Raw genomic sequence first — 19,529 nt, forward strand, 5'->3', positions numbered from 1 at the left:
AACAAATATCCCCAAGAAGAGAAGGGAGTCCTTCATCCAGAGGCCAAAAATTTTATTAGTCACCTATTGCTGCATAACAAACTATCTCAGACTTAGCAGCCTAACACACATTTTCTCACAGTTTCTGTGGGTTAATCCTCTGGGCATAGCCCAACTGGACCATCTGCTTGGGGTCTTACAAGGCTGCAATCAAGCTGTCAGCCATGACTTTATTCTTATTAGAGGCCTGACTGTGTGGAAGGTTCTGTTCCTGGTTTCCTGAGGTTGTTGCCAGAATTCATTTCCTTATAGTTATAGGATTTATGACAGCTTCTTTCTTCAAACTCAGTAATGGAGAGAGGAGGGAGACTCTCAAGTCTGCTAACATGAAAGAGTCTTACATTATGTAATGTGATCCTGGGACCCATCACCTTGTCATATCCTATTGTGTAGAAGGCAGTCACCACACACCCAATAGGATGGGGTAATAAAAGGACCCGAATGGCAGGAGGCAGGGATCATGGGAACGACTGTGAAGTCTGCCACACCTCCATGTGTGACTGCACACCCCACCTCTAACCTACAAAATCACCTGTGGAAGAGCTTCTAGGATCAAAACCTGGATTTGCTGCCAGGTAAATAAAGATCTTCCTTGAGCTGGAGAAATCTGGTCTACCTGCCAAATATTTTCCTTCTAAACCCTCATTTGCAAAATAAAAGTGGAAAAAAAATCATTAAATATTTGAGAAAAACCAACATCACAAGAGAGATGTCAAACCCACCAAACACAAAAAATAACTTCTGAGAAAGAATGAATGAGGGAAGGACGACAAGATTGATGTTAGTATCAATTCCTCAGAGAGATTCAGGAGTCTGTCACAACCATAGAAAGCCACCATGAAAAATGGGAAATTAGAGGGCCTAGAAATTTAAAGTAAGATTGTAAGACAAAAGTCAAGTCAACAAGAGGGTTGAAGACAGAAATAGAAGACTCCTCCAGAATATAGAATAAAGGGTCCAGAGGTGTAAAGCATAAAAGACAGGGAAGATAGAACTTTAAGTTACACACTTAATCAAATAGATGTTCCAAAAAAAGTTAAGAGAATGGAAGGGAGAATATGATGACAGAAGCAATAGAAGAAAATTTCCTAGAGCTGAAGACGGAAGCACAGAGTGCTGAACAGTATCAATAATAACAATAAAAACTAACCAGGACACATTAGGTAAACTATAGTACCCCAAGAATGAAGAGAACATTCTTGAAACTTCCAGAAGGGAAGAAACAAGCTTCCAAGAAATAAAAGAGAATTAGATTAGCATCAGATTTCTCAACATCAGCACTGGATCCTAGGGAAAAAAATAGAATTAGAAATTCTCAGAAAATTATGTTGCACTTGAAACTCTCTATTCAAACTCTTAGTCGAGTATGGGGACATTAAAGACATTGTCATCTCTACATATATCTAGGAATTGTGTCATTCAGAGACCATCTCTGAAAGTATTAGTTCAGGATGTACTCCAGCAAAAATGAAAATGGAAATTCAAAGAAAAAGGAGGATCTGGGGCTTGAAAAAGCACAGGAATAGCACAACAAATAATTAAGGGTAAAGAATTTAACGCATAATGCAAATAGGGCAACAGTTTAGAATAAAAACCCCAGCTGCTTTCAACCCAGGGAGTGGGAGGGGCAGCTGGGGAGAGAAGCGAAAGCTAAGAGTCACAGAAGGAGAATATAGACATTGATTAACTACCACCATGGAGAGAAAAACAGAATTTAAATTTTTATCTAAGTATTTTATATATGTTTGGAGATATATAGATAGATATCTATATCTTTCCCCCTTTCCATATAGATAGATAAATAGACAGATCTATATATCTCCAAAACAACTAGAAAAATTGAGCAAAGAAAACATGAATCCCACAAAAGTTGGAGGAAGGAAAGGGGAAAAAATTAAGAAAGATAACCATAGAAAACCTGAAATATGGTAGCAAAAATAAACTCAAGTGTTAGTATTCAGAATAAATGTAAATGAGTTAAATTTCTCTATTAAAAGGCAGAACCTATAGCCACCATCTAGTGTGTATTTACCATATTTTAGACTTTAGATAGCTGCTTTTATTAAAAGCTGATACTGGGAAACCTGGGTGGCTCAATCAGTTAAGCATCCAACTCTTGGTTTCTGCTCAGGTCGTGATCTGCATCAGGTTCTGTACTCAGTGGGTAGTCTCTCTCCTTTTTCCTCTGCCCCTCCCCTGACTCATGCATGTACCGTCTTTCTAAAATAAATAAGTAAATATTAAAAAAAAAAAAAAGCTAACACTAAATCCTGCAAAGGTAGGTTCTACGTTTACTCTTTTCTTAGAGATGAACAACTGAAGTTTTAAGAGAGATGAAGCCATTTGCTTCCAGTGTAGGAGCTAGACACAAACTCGGGCTTTTTTTGCTGCTTAACGCCAAAACTCTTTTAATCATTCTATGAAACCACCACACAGCAGGATTAAAAAATAAAAACATTATTTACATATTATTTGTAAGTGATAAATGAATGCAAAAATATATATAAAATCTGAAAATAAAGGATTGATAAAAGATAATACTAGGCAAAATGAGAAGAGGTAGGGGCAATAATATATTGATATCTGCACTGTGATGTGAATAAAGCAATTCTGAGAACAGTGTAGATAGTGAAATTCTGTTGATGTTAACAAAAATGTATATGTGTATGTGCGTGTATGCTATAGAATTAGCGGTGATGCAAAGGGAGGATGTATGTTGATTGTTTGAGTTATTGTATAAGGCTCTTTTAATTGTATGATTAAAAATTTTTTTTAAAATACAGGCAATAAACACTATTCTTGATCTTTTAAGAGTTTTTCAGTTTAGCTGAGGAGGAGGCAGGTGCCCCACTATAATGCAAACCAAGACAGAAAGTAGGGAGCGAGGCTGTGTACTATGTTGGATGAACACAAAACTCAGCCTTAAAAGTGATAAAATGGGAGATGCTCTTCAATAGAGATGTCACCAAGCACCTTCTCTCATCAGACTCTGACAGTTCCCCCTTTCCATCAGGGGTTTGAGAGGGAAGAATCCAGAGGCACCGTATAAGAATGACAGTGTCAGCCACGTGTCTCCATTTCAAAGCAATGGAATGTTTTCAATCAGAAAAATGGAAAAAACAAAACATAAACAACTCCACTTTTCTTATTTCATCCTGACGGGGTTGTCTGTCCCTTTCCAGTTGCTATGGCAATAGCAGCTCTCCTTTTTCTTCATTTAGATCTTTTTCCAAATTGAGAACAATGAATGTAAGAGAAAAAAGTGAGAAAAACAAGTAGGTATTTGAGACATTAGAATTATTTACCCTGGAGAAGAGAATGCTAAGAGGTGGCAATTATATTGTTCTGGGCTATTAAAAGTTACTACTACATACGTAGTTTGCTGCTTTGGCCCAAGATAAAATCAGATTTATTTGAACTGGAGGGAAATAGCTTTTAGGAGAAAAAGTCCCTGATAGAAAGTTCTGTGGGACTGCTTCTCCTCTCAGGGTAGATGGATGAGGAGACACTGGACTTTTGCATCTTGCAGTGGTTGTCATCTTTTCCTGAAAAGTTCTTGATCAGTGAAACAATATATCCTATCAACAAACCCCAAACACCTAGAACTTACTGTTTTTATGTTTAAATATAAAATACCACTGTGTGCCTTGCATTTATATCTCAATCTCTGCAACAATTCTAGGAGGAAGTGACCATTCTTATTCCCATTTTATGGACAAGAAAAAAGAGGGTGAGAGAGTGAATCAGCTTGCCCAGAGTCATGCAGCTGATGAATCACAGATCTGGGATTTGAATTCAGAAAGCCTGTATTCTCATGATAGGTCATCACTCTCTTAAAATGGATCCAGTTGTACTGGTGCCTTGGTGGGACTCCTGTATAAAGCCATAGCAGACAAGTCATACTGATCCACTTACTGAGTCCTTCAACAATGACTTAATGAATGCCTTACTGTATGTAATCCCTAGGTAGGTACTGGAGAAGCAGAAAAGAGCAGGTAGATGAGTCTCCTAGAGTTTATAGTCCAGAAAAGGCCCATGGATAGAAACAAATAAATGAATAGGATAATTTCAGGTACTAATTGGTCCTATGAAGGAAATAAAACTGAGCAATGGTAAAGAATAAAGGGTAGGTTGGCAGGCGGAGGGTGGGCTGCTTAGGCAGGATGGTTGGGAAGGCCTTTCTGAGGAGGTGAAGACTTGAATTGAGCCCTGGTTGATGGGAGGGAGGTGGTCATGTGCAGATCTGGGAGAAGGACCTTTCAGGCAGAGGAGCAGCAAATGTAAATTTGGGAACAAGCCTGAAAGCGGGACATTGGGGTGAGAGCATGGTGAATCAGGATACGGTAACCATTGGAGGTTGCAGGTGGCTTCAGATGAGTTTGGTGAGTTGGGTCCAGAGGTAGAGACACCATTTGGGGTGGGGGTTACTGCTGGCAGGCAAACATCCTACAGGGCACAGGACAGCCCCTGCCAAAAGAATTATCCAACCCAAATGTCCATGGTTGAGAAACCCTGATCTCTGCATACAGGACTAAGAGGCCAACGAAAGGAGATTGAATTTTATTCTAAGTGAAAGAGAATCCATTAGATGACTTGAAGCAGTGGAATGTCTTGATGAGATTTGCATTTCAGAAGATTAACTATGACGGCTAAATGGAAAATACTTTGTAGGAGAATCAAGAATAGAAGCTGAGATTTTTGTATCAGCAGCATTAAATGTTCCAAGTGAATGGAGATGGCAGCATGGTTTAGGGGAGTGGCAGAGGGTTAGGGAGGCAGAGGTGACCACCCTCACTGATGGGCTGGATGTGGGACTTGGATGAGAGAGAAATCACGCATGACCCTCAGGTTGTGCACAACCTGAGCAACTGTGTAGGTGGACGTGGAGCTGCCTGTTTACGTGGAGAGGAAGGAGGGTGGGGATAATGTGAGAAACTGGACATGCTAGATATGACAAACCTATTAGCTATCCAAGGGGAGATGTCACATACACTGTTAGGAATATAGTCACATAAGTGACTTATGTCACTTAGTTTCTTCCTTTAGAAAATGAACAATGGCCCTAAAATCCTCTGATTCTGGAGTAATAGAACCTGGACAGGGGGAACTGGATTTGACAGACTTTGGCAGTATCATCCATTTCTACGTTTCCCTGAATTTCCCCCTCAGATCACTGCTACGCAGACAGACAAAAGAAAATTTGTCCTATTTTGCAGAAACTAAATTATGCTGTGTAACAACTAATCCTCCTAAGGAGCCAGAGTGAGTCAGTAGTTGAATGATGGTCTGAGATCATCCCAAGAACTAGGGGTGGCATTCCCTGGCAGCTGAGGGAGATTAATAGAAATAAAATCACCCCATGCCGTGAAAGGGGCTGTTTTTCATCAGCTGAACCTCCAAGGAGGGGATGGGGCCTTGGAAGGTTATAACCCATGATTCTCACCAATTTCTCTCCCTGTGACCCAGAGGCTCTGTATCTCCTCCCAAATTCACTGTGATCTTGCATTCCTGACAAGGTTTAGAAAGACCTGAAGCAGGTACACTACCTTATTATAAATTTGCAGCTGTTTCTTTGGTATCTAACCACAGGCTGAAAAAGGGCTCATGCTTTTGAGGTAACCTGGAGCCAAACGAGCTGAAACATACATTTATTTATTTATTTATTTATTTATTTATTTATTTATTTATTTATTTTGAGAAAATGAAATTATATGAGCAGCTAAGAGGAAGGCTGGAGAGTTAAGTTCCCTCTATTTCTACGGTTTTTGAGGGTGGGCGTGGGCAGCAGTGTAGCAGGGACAGCCCACCCTCCGCTAGTGTGAGTGGTTTCCCAGCTGCGATGGGGTAACGCCCAGGGGAAATAATCTGTGTTACTGGTAATTAAATGGAGAATATCAGGTCTCCCAGAGGACTGCTGCTTATTGGAGAAGTGGAAAGCAATCTTTGCTTGCAGCCACTCACTGGTGGAAAAGTAAAATGAGCTTTGTTTTGATGAAGTGTCCTAGAGCTAGTGAAACATCCCACGAAGGGCATTGTCTCTAAGACTTGCTGAATTTACTGTGTAGAACTGTGTAGAACCATAAAGCTAAGTCAAAAAAAGAAAAAAAAAAAAGAATCTTGACAGTTAGTTTAGAGGGGAGAAGGGGGTGGATATTAACATGGACAACTCATTTTTTCAAAAACTTGAACCACACCAAGTTTGGTAATATGGATATAATGTTGAAACAAAGGTCTTGGGCAACTATTTTGGGCTTCTGGGCCAACTTTCTGTACAACTCTGCCTTTGTAGTATGGAAGCAGCCATAGGCATATGTAAATGAGTGAGTGTGGCTGTGTCTTAATAAATCTTTCTCTATAAAAATAGATGGTGGACAGAAGTTGGCCTGTGAGCTGCAGTTTGCCAATCCATGGTTCTTTTTTTTTTTTTTTTAAGATTTTATTTATTTATTTATTTGACAGACAGAGATCACAAGCAGGCAGAGAGGCAGGCAGAGAGAGAGGAGGAAGCAGGCTCCCTGCTGAGCAAAGAGCCCAATGCGGGGCTCGATCCCAGGACCCTGAGATCATGACCTGAGCCGAAGGCAGCGGCTTAACCCACTAAGCCACCCAGGCGCCCCCAATCCATGGTTCTTATACCTTATTGTGTATCATGCAGGGGCTTTATAATTAAATGCTGATGTCTGACCTCACCTCCAGAAATTCCAAGTGTGGTCTGGAGTAGGGCCCAGTATCAGTACTTTTTAAAAACTCTTTAGATGATTTATTGTGCAGCTAGGGATTAGAATCCATGGGTTTAGAGTTGTGGGTTTCCCTTGGTCACACAATAGTTGTGTGTGTGTGTGTGTGTGTGTGTGTGTGTGTCCTAAAAATACTTATGACAGGGCACCTGAGTGGCTCAGTCAGTTAAGCATCCAAGTCTTGATTTTAGCCCAGGTCATGATCTCAGCATCATGAGATCAAGCTCTGCATGGGCTTCACTAGGAGTCTGCTTAAGATTCTCTTCCTCTCTCTCTCTCTGGCTTTCCTCCCCCGTACCACACCCTGCCCCACTGGCTTATGCTCTCTCTCTCTCTCTCTCTCTCTCAAAAAAATAAATAAATAAATAAATAGAATAATATATATATATTTATATTTATATTTATATTTATGACTAGCACCATATTTACAGAGACTTAATTGGTCTGGATATGGTTTAGGGATCAGAATGGTTTTTTTTTAATTGTTGTTGTTTTTAAAGATTTGTTTATTTAATTACTTGAGAAAGAGAGAGTAAGAAAGAGAACATGAGGGGTGCCTGGGTGGCTCAGTGGGTTAAGCCGCTGCCTTCGGCTCAGGTCATGATCTCGGGGTCCTGGGATCGAGTCCCGCGTCGGGCTCTCTGCTCAGCAGGGAGCCTGCTTCCCTCTCTCTCTCTCTCTGCCTGCCTCTCTGTCTACTTGTGATCTCTCTCTGTCAAATAAATAAATAAAACCTTAAAAAAAAAAAAAAAGAAAGAGAACATGAGAGGGGAGAGGGTCGAAGGAGAAGCAGACTCCCTGCTGAGCAGGGGGCCCGGTTTCGGGACTCAATCCTGGGACTCCAGGATCAGGACCTGAGCCAAAGGCAGTCGCTTAACCAACTGAGCCACCCAGGGGCCCAGGGATCAGAATGTTTTTAAAGCTTCCCCAGGGATTCCCTTGTAAAGCCAGATTTGGGAACCACTGGTCTAGAAAGGCAAGACAAACAGGCAGTTTCCATACAGTGTGGTAATTGTGGAACAGGAGTAATTTCAACAAGTGAGTTATCAATTTTCTCATTGAATAAGCACTCATATAAAGCTTGCTAGGTGCAAGCCAAGGGTCCTAGACATTTATAGATACTAGCTCATTTAATTTTCACAACATTCTCTAGGGTAAGTACTATTCATATCCCCATTCTATGGTTGAGGGAACTGAGGCACAGAAAACATAATTGGGAACAAAGGGATGAAGGTGTTTTAGGAAGGGCTTCTAGGAAAATGTAATGTTTGAGTCCAGACATTAAGGTCATATACAAGACAGCCCAGTAAATGTGGGGTGAGACAGGGAATGGAGTGAGCATTGCTTCCCAGGAAGGTCTGTGCCAAGGCCTGGGGATGAGAGATGGCGTGACATCAATGTAAACAGCAAGTAAGTTAGGTGGCTGGAGTGTAGAATGTGTTCTGCTCTTGGAGACCTCAAGAGTTTTCTTCAAATGCAAGATGAATTAGTTCCAGAGAGCTGTTATGTTGCATAGTGCCTAGAGTCAGCAATACTGTATTGTGCACTTAAAAATTTGCTAAGAGTGTTGAGCTCATGTGCAGTTTTCTTACCGCCCCCCCCCCATACACAAAACAAGAACAAAAGACAAAAATGAACAAAGGGACATAAGGAAGCTCTTGGGGGTGACAAATATGTCTATTGCCTCAATTGTGGTGATGGCTTCGTGGGTGTATACATATGTCCAAACCCATCAGACTGTATACGTTAAATATGTGCAGGTTTTTTGTACATCAATTATACTTCTGTTTTTAGAAAAGCGTTTTTCAGTGAAGTGGTGGGGATGGAGTTACTTTTGGGAAGTGAATGAGAGGGAATGATGCAGGAGTTGAGAGCAAAGATAATTCCTGATAGAGCCTTAAAGAAGACAAGAAATACAGGGTGTGGGCAAGAAGGAGAGATGGGATTGAGGGTACCAGGATTTATTTTAAATGGGAGAGAGTTGTCCAGGCTTAATACTGGAGGGCAGGGGCCAGAGCAAAGAGGGACATTTAAGGTAAGAAGGGGGGGCCGTATATGACAGAGGAAGGTTTTTGTTTTTTGGTTTTTGGTTATTTGTTTGTTTGTTTGTTTGTTTTGAGAGAGAGGGAATAAAAGGGAGGGACAGAGGGAGAAGGACAGAGAGAATTTTTTTTTTTAAAGATTTTATTTATTTATTTGTCAGAGAGAGAGAGGGAGAGAGAGCGAGCACAGGCAGACAGAATGGCAGGCAGAGGCAGAGGGAGAAGCAGGCTCCCCGACGAGCAAGGAGCCCGATGTGGGACTCGATCCCAGGACACTGGGATCATGACCTGAGCCGAAGGCAGCTGCTTAACCAACTGAGCCACCCAGGTAGGACAGAGAGAATTTTAAGAAGGCTTCACTCTCAGCGCAGAGCCTGTCTCAGGGCTCAATCTCACAAGCCTGAGATCATGACCTGACCTGAAATCAGGAGTCAGATTCTTAACAAACTGAGCCACCCAGGTGCACTGACAGAGTGGGACTCTTGAGGAGAAGACACAGGATCTGGAGTGTGTGAGGACCTGTTAGCAAGTAGGGCCTCCTTCTTGAGCAAGGAAAGGATGATGTGGATACATACATTTTGTAGATAAGTTGGCAGCTAGGTGGAGAAACTTCTGTCTGATGTTTTGTTTTATCAGTAGTGGCTATTGTGGATACAAGGAATGGTGATCTACTCAAGCTTGTGCCAGAGAGTTTATCAGCAAGAATTGCATGCAGAAATCCAAGAATAAGTATTTTTGTCTAACAGGAGTTGCATATTTCTCAAATATTGAGAATCTAGAGACAGGCAGTTCAAGGATGATACAGCTATTTGAGGAAACAGTAAGGAATTTACGCTCTCTCTAGCTATCTGATTCACCACATTCAGCGTGTAGCTTTTGCTCTCTTGGCCACATGAGGTTTACTGTTCCTTAGGTATCATGCCTGATCTCTAGGCAGGAAGGAAGGGTAAAAGGTACATGTCAGTTGAGGCTTCTTTTTTTTTTTTTTTTAATAAAAATTTTTTCCTAGAGGCACTAGTGATAGACTACCTCTTATATTTCATTGGTCAGACCAAGTTGCATGACCCTCTGTCTACAAGGGGGTTTGGGGAGGCAAGTACATTTAATTGGGCATATTGTCCCCCAAACAAAATCAGAGTTGTGTTATTCAGGGGGGACAAAAGGAGAAGGCAATGTGGTTAGGGTAATAGCAAGGTCTACTACAGAATAATGAAAAATCTTAGGAACCCAAAGAACCAAAGGAGAGCCAGTCTTACTGAACTTAGAATAGAGAACTAAGATTCTCCCTCTGTAATGGATGGCAGGGAATTGCTGTCTTCTCCCTGTATCTCTGCTTCATTTTCCTTTCTCTGCCGACCAGCTTCTAATGTTTACATTTAGTTTCTACTTGATAATAACTTCTGTGTACCCACGAATCATACTGGCTACCCACCTGACCTTCATTCAGCTGCTTCTGTTTCTCAATTCCAGATTCAGGAGATTGGATACTTTTCTGAGCCAGGTTTACAAATTGGCTTACAACTGCCAATTATTGGCCATTGGCTAGTCAGTAGATGATCTGAGTTTGACTGGACAGTTGATGGACTCATGTGAATTGAGTCTTGGCCATACCCCCACCACAGGAACTGTGAGGGGTAGTTTCCCTTTGGAGGAGCTCTGGGAAGGGGAGGTCATATAGCATTTATACTTTCTCTGGAAAGTAGAAGTTGAGGTCTTAAACAAGGATGTGCAGAGAAGAAGTTGTTGAGAAAGTTCAAGAGACTATCTGAAGCTTAGAAGATACTCAGAACAGCAGGAAGGGTCTCATTGAGTTTTCCAATGAATATTTTGCAAAGATTTCATTCTTGGTGATTACACGTTCTCATCCAGCAGGACTCACAGCTTAGTGTAGATATGTGTAGATACATGGGAGGCCAATGTTGGATTGATCCAGGGTTGGAATTTTCCCAGGTAGGTAAAGAACTCAGACATTAGTAAAGACATTATCTTAGTAAAAAAAAAGGTTAAAGAATTAAACAAAAATAAGCCAATATGATTATCAGCTGTTACCAGAGAAAAACTGTAGGATTTAAGATTTTAGAGTCATGGCATTTCTTGTTAGATGATGACACGGCCTAAGGTGTGGTCATAGAAGAAGATGGACAAAGGGAAGCAGAGGGGAAGGCCATGGAGTTGAAAAGGCACAAGATTTGAAAGGCGTAGGTAGTAGATGGGTTGCTCCAATACATACTGAAGTCACTTAGGATGGTGGCAGCATTTGGAATGGAGAAGAAAATGGGTTAGTAGGATATGGAGTATTTAGTGAAGGAAGAGGGTATTTAGGAGTGAGTGAGTGGCTATTATGTGAAGATAGAGAGAGTCAAATCTGGCCTTATTTTTATTCTTTCTCTTCCTCGCTGTCCATACACAACAAATAATCAGAATCTTCCAGATTTCATCTTTTTTTTTTTTAAAGACTTTATTTATTTGTCAGAGAGAGAGGAGTGAGAGCGAGCACAGGCAGACAGAGTGGCAGGCAGAGGCAGAGGGAGAAACAGGCTCCCTGCCAAGCAAGGAGCCCGATGCGGGACTCGATCCCAGGACGCTGGGATCATGACCTGAGCCAAAGGCAGCTGCTTAACCAACTGAGCCACCCAGGTGTCCCTAGATTTCATCTTATAAACATGTTCTCTAACTCACCTACTTATGTCTTCTTCCATCGCCATCATCCTAGTGTAACCCATCATTTTCTCTCACATTTACCACTGGTTACAACCAACGTCTGCTTTTTAAAAAGTTTTTATTAATTCATTCATTCATTCATTCATTCATTTTAGAGAGAGGGAGAGAGAGAGTGTGTACACCCGTGTGCAAGTTGAGAAGGGGCAGAGACAGAGGGAGAAAGAGAAAGAATCTCTAACAGACTCCCTGCTGAGTGTGAAGCCCAACTTAGGGCTCATTTTTAGGTCCCTGAAATCATGACCTGAGCCGAAACCAAGTCCAGCGCTCAACTGGAGTCACCCAAATGCCCCAACTAACATCTACTTTTGACTGTCTCCAAGCCTTCTCCACACTGTAGCCAGAGTGATTTTTTTAAAAAATGTGTCTTATTACTGCTAAAGACCCTTCAAAGGCTTTCCATTGTTCTGAAGATAAAAATAAAATCTGTGTAGGACATGATATGTGTTCGCAACACATGATGTCCCTTCCTAGCAAAGGGTTCTACTTCCCTGCCTCCCTGACATTAGGCTTGGTCATGTACCTTGTAGGGGGATTGTATAGTCTTACCCCGTGGAACACAAAAGTAGCCACATGACTTGCTTCAGCTAATGAAACAGAGGCCAACATGATGTATGTTACTTTCAACCAGAAGCGTAAGAGCCATATATATGGCTCCTCATTTCTCCCTTTTCTCTCTTTTATGAGAGTAGCTTTGACCCTGATAAAGGCTGATCCATCAGGCATGAAGGCAATGTGGAGACAAGACTCACAATGGGCATACCACACGAGTTAGAAATAGGTTGCTATTGTAAGCCATTGGTATTACTACAGCAAAACTTAATACAGTCTGTAAGGCCTTGAATGATTTAATGATTTGGTCCACGTTCTCCAGCCTTATCTCTCAAACATTTCCTACTAGCTTAAATGTCATTTCCCCAGAAAAGTCTTTTATAACTCCTTTCCTCCCCCAACAACACGGGCCTAATTTAGATCGACTATTATTCTACCTCATAACATCTTTTTCATTTCCTTCATATCACTCAAATACAGTCTGTGATATTTTTTTGAGCACGATTATCTGCTTACCACAGGAAAGTGTAAGTTCAGAGGGGGGCAGAAATTATGTACGTGTAGTTCTTCATCATGTCCCAGTGTCTGGCATACAATAAGTACTCAATTAACATTTTTTGATCAAATGGACGTATCTGAGTGCAGATCACAGGTGAGCCCAGAAGCCAGGGAATGGCTGATGTAGCAAATGAGAAGAGATAGGTGGAAAGCAAGAAGTGGATCCAGGGCAGACAGAAAGAGGTTGTGGGCAAGGGTGGGGTGGTGCATGGAGAAATGCCTGCAGGCAAAGGTTCACAGGAGAGGGGGCCTCTTATAAGATGTCAGTTGGTCACCATTTCTACAGGTAGGGTGATCACTTTTCAGGGCAAAGAGTAGGCTTGAACATGAGGCTATCATCCTCTTTGTCCCCTCTCCACTCCTTGTTTTGGGATTTCTTATTCTATCAACTTGTTGAACATCTAGATGTCAAGTGTTACTGGGGATGTGGTTAGTAGATAAGCTAATGTTTAGTTTCTTGAGCTTTCTCAAATGTGGAAGACAGGTATGAACCAAATAATTATAAGAATGCCAGATGAATCCTTCAAAAGAGAAATTCAGGAAATCCCATAGAGAAGCAAATCTGTGTTTACGTTTCTGTTCTCTGCTCCTGCTACTGTTTCTGTTTGCACTGTCCTTCTTCTTGATCTTTGCTTGCCCGGATTTTATCCATTGTTCAAGACTTTCACTCAAGAGGTATTTTATTTAAAAAGACTATAGCCCTGTGGTCAGTAAACTTCTCTATTAACTTGTCAGTGGTCCTGAGATGCTGTGGGTCACTCTAAATAATGATATTTCAGTGGGTCACTCTAAATAATGGTATTTCGGTGTAGGTCCTTTTCACCATGATGTGAAGAGTTACAGGTGTTCTCAATGAGATGCTGTCAGTTTTTACTGGGGTATAGAGAGCTAAGAAGTTATGGGTGGGGCACTGGCAGTATGAGCCATGCTTCCTCATTGCCTCTTATTAAATCCCATAGCCACCCATTCTTCCCAGCCCCAACTGCGTTCTGATGGAACTATATGCCTTTAGTACATTCTACCTTATCTTGTGTGTTCATGTTTTCCTCTCACTTTCCTGTAAGCTCCCAGAGGCCGGAGCCATGTCTGATTCATCTTTTTATCCTCCCTATGGCTTAGCGGAGGTCCTGTCACAGAGAATCTATTTACTCAATAAATGTTTGCAGATTTGAATTGTGGGGGATACCATTGCCCCCTAAGGCACTATGAAATCAGACCCATTCTTTTTTAACACCATCAAAAGATATTGTCATAACATTGTCATTGATTCAGAGAATCCATTTCCAGAATTTTATCTATTAAAATTCAAACAAAAATTTTTTTTTATCACAGGACTAGATCCACATGGTAACAAGTAATATAATCCAGAAACATTTATTGACAAAATGCGACAGCCTTTCATCTGCATGTACTCTTCTCTCCAGAGACATTTTTAACTATTTCTGTTTGTTTCCACTGGACTCTAAACAATACAGTTGCCTTGAACAATGCAGAGAGTTAGGAGCACAGAACCCTTGTGCAGTTGAAAATCTGCATATAATTTTGATTCCCCGAATACTTGACTATTAATGGCCTACTGTTGTCGGGTAGCCTTACCAACAACGTATAACGTCAGTCAACACATATGTTGTATATGTATTCTACACTACATTCTAACAACAAAGTAAGCTAGAGAAAAGAAAATGTTACTAAGAAAATCATAAGGAAGAGAAAAATACACCTACTGTTCTGTATTTATAAAAAAAAATCTGCATATAAGTGGACCCTTGGCATTCAAACCTGAGTTCTCAAGGGTCGAATGTACTCACATCTCTGTTTTTTTGCTTTAATTACAGCAAGCAATTTTTATTTCTTTTTTTTTTTTCTATAAAAGTTGAGGATTTAATTCGGGTACATGAATATTTTTCCTTCTGTCTTACTCTCCCAGTAGTTGGTATGTTTGTTTTTAGTTCTTTAAAAATTACATTTATATCTTTATATAATATAGTTTAAATGTTATTCCTCTCTTCCCATTTCTTATTTTTCAATGTTATTATTCTACATTCTTTGTAAGATGAGGACCTTAGGTCTCATTGTTTCCTTTGTCTCGGCTTCCCTTCTACCTCCCCTTTTCTGAGGACTACCTTTTATTTTACGTTGCCAAGATGGTTTCAGCTATATTCTGTTCTTCAGACACAGTCAAGTTGTTCCTTGCCGTTAGGTTGACAATAAAGTTGAATACAAACCAGTGTCCTCGTTATTACAATGATGTGATTATCCTTTCTGTCTGGACCACGGATCGAGCGAGAATTGTGTTTTCTTTTCTATTGATACAAGGCTACAACCCTTGGGTCATTCAAGTAAGAGTGTCAAAGTGTCAAGGTTAAAAGATTTTTATATTCTTACATCAGTGGCTTAAAATCATGACACATTTAAGTACTTCCTTATTTAGACCATGACTTTCTTTTAATTTTTTAAAGATTTTTTTATTCATTTGAGACAGAGACAGAGTGACAGCATGGGCAGGAGGGAGGTTCGGAGGGAGAGGCAGAAGCAGACTCGCCGCTAAGCAGGGAGCCAGAGGTGGGGCCCGATCCTAGGACCCTGGGATCCGGACCTGAGCCAAAGGCAGATGCTCAAAGGACTGAACCACCCAGGAGCCCCTCTTTTAATTTTTTTAAGTCTGGAGCTTCTGATTGCTTCTTGTGGCTAAATAAATAAATAAAATTTCCTTTATTGTATTTTCAGTTTTTCCACCCTCTTGACGAAGTCATTATTGAGTAGATTTCTTTGGTACGTCCTCTCTTCTAAGACCCCTTGGAAGAAATGGGATGGGGGAGGGTTGGGAATACTTGGGCTGCCATGTTGAACCACAAACTCTTTCCCACTTTTGAAATATTTATTTATTTGTTTGTTTGTTTGCTTGTTTATTTAGATTTTATTTATTTATTTGCCAGAGAGAGAGAGCACGAGCCCAAGCAGGGGGAGTACCAGGCAGAGGAAGAGTGAAAAGCAGGCTCTCTGCTGAGCAGGGAGCCCAATGTGGGGCTCAATCCCAGGACCCCAGGATTATGATCTGAGCCAAAGGCAGATGCTTAATTGACTGAGCCACCCAGGCATCCCTGAAATTTATTTAAAAAAAATAATTCTGTAAAATGTGATTGTGACCAAGAATTATCCCAGGTTCTGAACGATTTTCATGGCAGGCCAGATAACCTCTCTGTCTCATATTGGACTTGCTCATATTTTCAACTTTGTTATTCTCTGTGCCTTCAATTTCTTATCAGTGAAATGGGGATAAGGAATTCAAACTATGTCATGGGAAAAATGACAAGGAACTATAATTCTTGGCCATTAATTTCTTGGGGGAAAAAATCTATATGCCATAGCTATATATATATGCAAATTAAATTCATGAGCTATCTATAAGGCTATTAGGTTTATAAGAGAACACATTATTGGAGAGCTCTCTCTGCAAATAGCACAGGGATATTGTAAAATACATGTCATTTTTATTTCTGTGGTAGGGGCCATTAATTCATGATCCTCTGTCTTTGGCAGGAGCACAGTCTGATAACAGCTTCAGGATCAAGACTTTCCAGTTCCTGAGGATGGAGGCTGGAACCTCAGGTAGGGTTAGATGCCATGTAGAACCAAATTTCTGACCTTTGGAGGGTGCAAATCCTCTCTGATACTTCTCAGTCTAGTGAAACTTCCTCCTTTGGGCTTTCCTTATGGAGAGGGAAAAATTCCTGCTCTGTCACAGGCTTTCTTCATTTCAAAAGGAGCTAAAATCTCATTAAATCTATAAGATCTTGTCCTCTACTCTGAAGCCAATCAGGCAGTTTTGGGTTACTCAGAAATTAAAATGATTTGGAGGTTACTGCCCACTCTCCCTGTCCCTTCTAGTCTCAGCGTAAGGGTGGCCTTCTTTTTTTTTTTTTTTTTAAGATTTTATTTATTTATTTGACAGAGAGAAATCACAAGTAAGCAGAGAGGCAGGCAGAGAGAGAGAGGAGGAAGCAGGCTCCCTGCTGAGCAGAAAGCCCGATGTGGGACTCGAACCCAGGACCTGGGATCATGACCTGAGCCGAAGGCAGCGGCTTAACCCACTGAGCCACCCAGGTGCCCCGTAAGGGTTGCCTTCTGAGAGGTGCGCTCTCCTGGCTCAATAGAATAGGTAGATTAGGTCAAATCCCTTTGCAACAACTCTCTGAATTGGACAGGATCCTTTCTCCTGCAAGCAAAGGGCAGATACTCGAGTCAAGCTTGTTTAAGCAGAAAGGGAATTCCCTGAATCACGTATTTGAGAAGATCGTGTAGCATTTGTGGATAGAGCCATGGTGGATATAGAAGCTGAATTTATGTCATGAAGTTTTTCTGTCCTCTCGTCTTACCTTTGCCTCTTTGATGCCACCTCCTCTTCCCTCTGTTCCCCTCTCCTCCCTCTTCTTCTTTCTCCCCTTTTTTGTCTTTTTCTTTCTTCCTTCCTTCCTCCCTTTCCTCCCTTCCTTTCTTCCTTAAAAAAAAAAGGCTGTTTTTGCTTTTGTTTTTTAGCGTTTTGTACCGCTGAAGTTCTAGTTCTAGTTTACATTAGCCTTGTAGCCCACAGTCATAGAGGGCAAGTATATTAGTCTCCCAGATTCATATATCAAACTCCAGAGAAGACGCCCATTGGCCTTTTTCATATTAAGTGCCCACTCCTGAACCCATTAAGGGGGTGGGGTATATTAGAACTGCCTGTGTCTGATTCAGAAGACTATTTTGCTGTCTGGCAAGAGGGGTCCTGTTGTCCAAGGAAGGGGGGGAAGGTGCTGGATATACAAAATAATAGTATCTGTTTCCATTAGACTGTGAACTTGTTATTTTATTTCTATACCATGAGGCAAATGAAGCTTGAAGCTTTAAGGTCCTGTGCTTGTATGTACCCCCTTGTAAAATTTATAAGTAAAATATTTTATGTGTGATCCATTAAGACCGATGTCTCTGTTCACTCTTTCTCTTCCCCTCCACTGCATTTCTTTCGTGTTGAGTAGCTTTGGAGGGACTGCAGGCAATTTTCTATAACTAAGTTGGGGATACATTTTACTTTGAGGTTAATAAGATAACTTCATGTTGTCTACGGTTACCTGCACATATGGCTAAATTATTGCTCACAATCCCATGATAGAAATGACTTTCAGGTGTTCTTCTGCTATCTGCTTTAAAAGCTGATGGGGTGATATGATATGACAGTGGAGAGCGAGGGTTGGGTCAATGTTTGGAATGGGTCCTTCAGTACCTAGTACCAGAATTCTGTGGGCAGGGGATGAGAAGCAAAGTTCTGCAGGAGAGTCTTCCAAATCTTACAGCTCTCATGTGAAAACAATAGAGGTTTTCCAAAATCAGGCAGGTTTTTTTTTTAATTATTTTCTCAACATACTGATAATAAATTATGAAGCTTAAAGAAATAATTAATTTAAAATTTTGGTGGGCACCTGGGTGGCTCCACCAGTTAAACCTCTGACTCTTGATTTTAGCTCAGGTCTGGATCTCAGGGTCATGAGTTCAAGCCCCACGTTGGGCTCCACACTGGGCATGGAGCCTACTTAAAAAAAATTTTTTTTTAATTAACCATGTGAGGAAAAACTGAATTATCTTTCTCTTCTTTCCATTGGAAATCATGTTATAAAATTGTTATCGTATTGAAGAGGCAATCAGAATATATACCAAAATACATGGGGAAAGAAATATAAATATTATAATATTTTTTCCAGATTAAAAAATTTATAACTGTGATTTTTTTTAATTCATTCTTTTATTTTTTAAGATTTTATTTATTTATTTGACAGACAGAGATCACAAGTAGGCAGAGAGGCAGGCAGAGAGAGAGGGGGAAGCAGGCTCCCTGCTGAGCAGAGAGCCCGATGAGGGGCTTGATCCCAGGACCCTGAGATCATGACCTGAGCCGAAGGCAAAGGCTTTAACCCACTGAACCACCCAGGCGCCCCTTTAATTCATTCTTAATACATATTTACATTTTGCTTTGGAAGCATTAATGCAATGTAACACTTATTAAGTACTTCTGTGTCAGACACTTATTTTTGCTTTTTTTTTAATTTATTTTTTAACTTAACCTATTTTGGGGGTGTACTATTCTGTGAGTTTGACAGGTGTTTTTGTATCTTAATTTTTTATTTACTTTTCTTTAGAGAGAGAGAAGGGGGAGTATAGGAGGGGCAGAGGAGAGGGAGAGAGGAATCTAAAGCCAACTCCACATCCAGTGTGGAGCCCATTGTGGGGCTTGATCCCACAACCCCGAGATCATGACCTGAGCTGAAATTGAGAGTCGGACACTTAAACTACTGAGCCACCCAGATACCCCATAATTTTTTATTTACTTTTATATCTAATTTTATATTTATAATTCTGTATTTTTTTAAAAGAGGGGCCCAGGCATCAGTGTGCAACCAGTGTTGAGAACCACTGCTTTGGAAGGTTGTCACAGAAGCTCAGGTAAGAGATGATGGACCTCTGGATGAGGAGAGTGGCAATGGAGATGAATTTGAGATTTATTTTGAGATAGAACAGACACGCTTGGCTGATTCTGGGGAGGGAATGAATGGGAAGACTCAAGGATCACTCCCAGGTTTCGGCTTGGACAACAATTAGCAATAATTCTTGAACTCCAGCATGCTCCAGAATCACCCTGAAGGCATGTGAGGACACAGATTGCCAGACACCACCCCCAGAGTTTCTGATTCAGTATATCTGCGGGTGGGGCTTGAGAATTTGCATTTTTAATTACTTTCCCAGGAGATAACTTTTGGTCCAGAGACCACATTTTAGTCTAACAGGAGAGCTTTTTATAACACTCCTGATCAAGCCAAATACAAGTGAATTAAATCCGAATCCCTGGGAGTGG

At 40.9% G+C, this 19,529-nt stretch overlaps 1 long non-coding RNA gene across 2 annotated transcripts in view; it reads left to right on the forward strand.

Moving 5' to 3' along the window:
* Positions 1 to 19,198, forward strand: part of LOC125090311 (uncharacterized) — a 39,703-nt gene extending 20,505 nt beyond the window's left edge. For both annotated transcript variants that reach the window (XR_007124293.1, XR_007124294.1), the window contains exons 4-5: positions 16,153 to 16,255; positions 19,051 to 19,198. This is a non-coding gene — a long non-coding RNA (uncharacterized LOC125090311). The remainder of the gene's footprint in view (positions 1 to 16,152; positions 16,256 to 19,050) is intronic.
* Positions 19,199 to 19,529: the final 331 nt, after the last annotated feature.

The sequence above is a fragment of the Lutra lutra genome, chromosome 18 (genome assembly GCF_902655055.1).
Source record: "Lutra lutra chromosome 18, mLutLut1.2, whole genome shotgun sequence".
NCBI classification, from domain to species: Eukaryota; Metazoa; Chordata; class Mammalia; order Carnivora; family Mustelidae; genus Lutra; species Lutra lutra.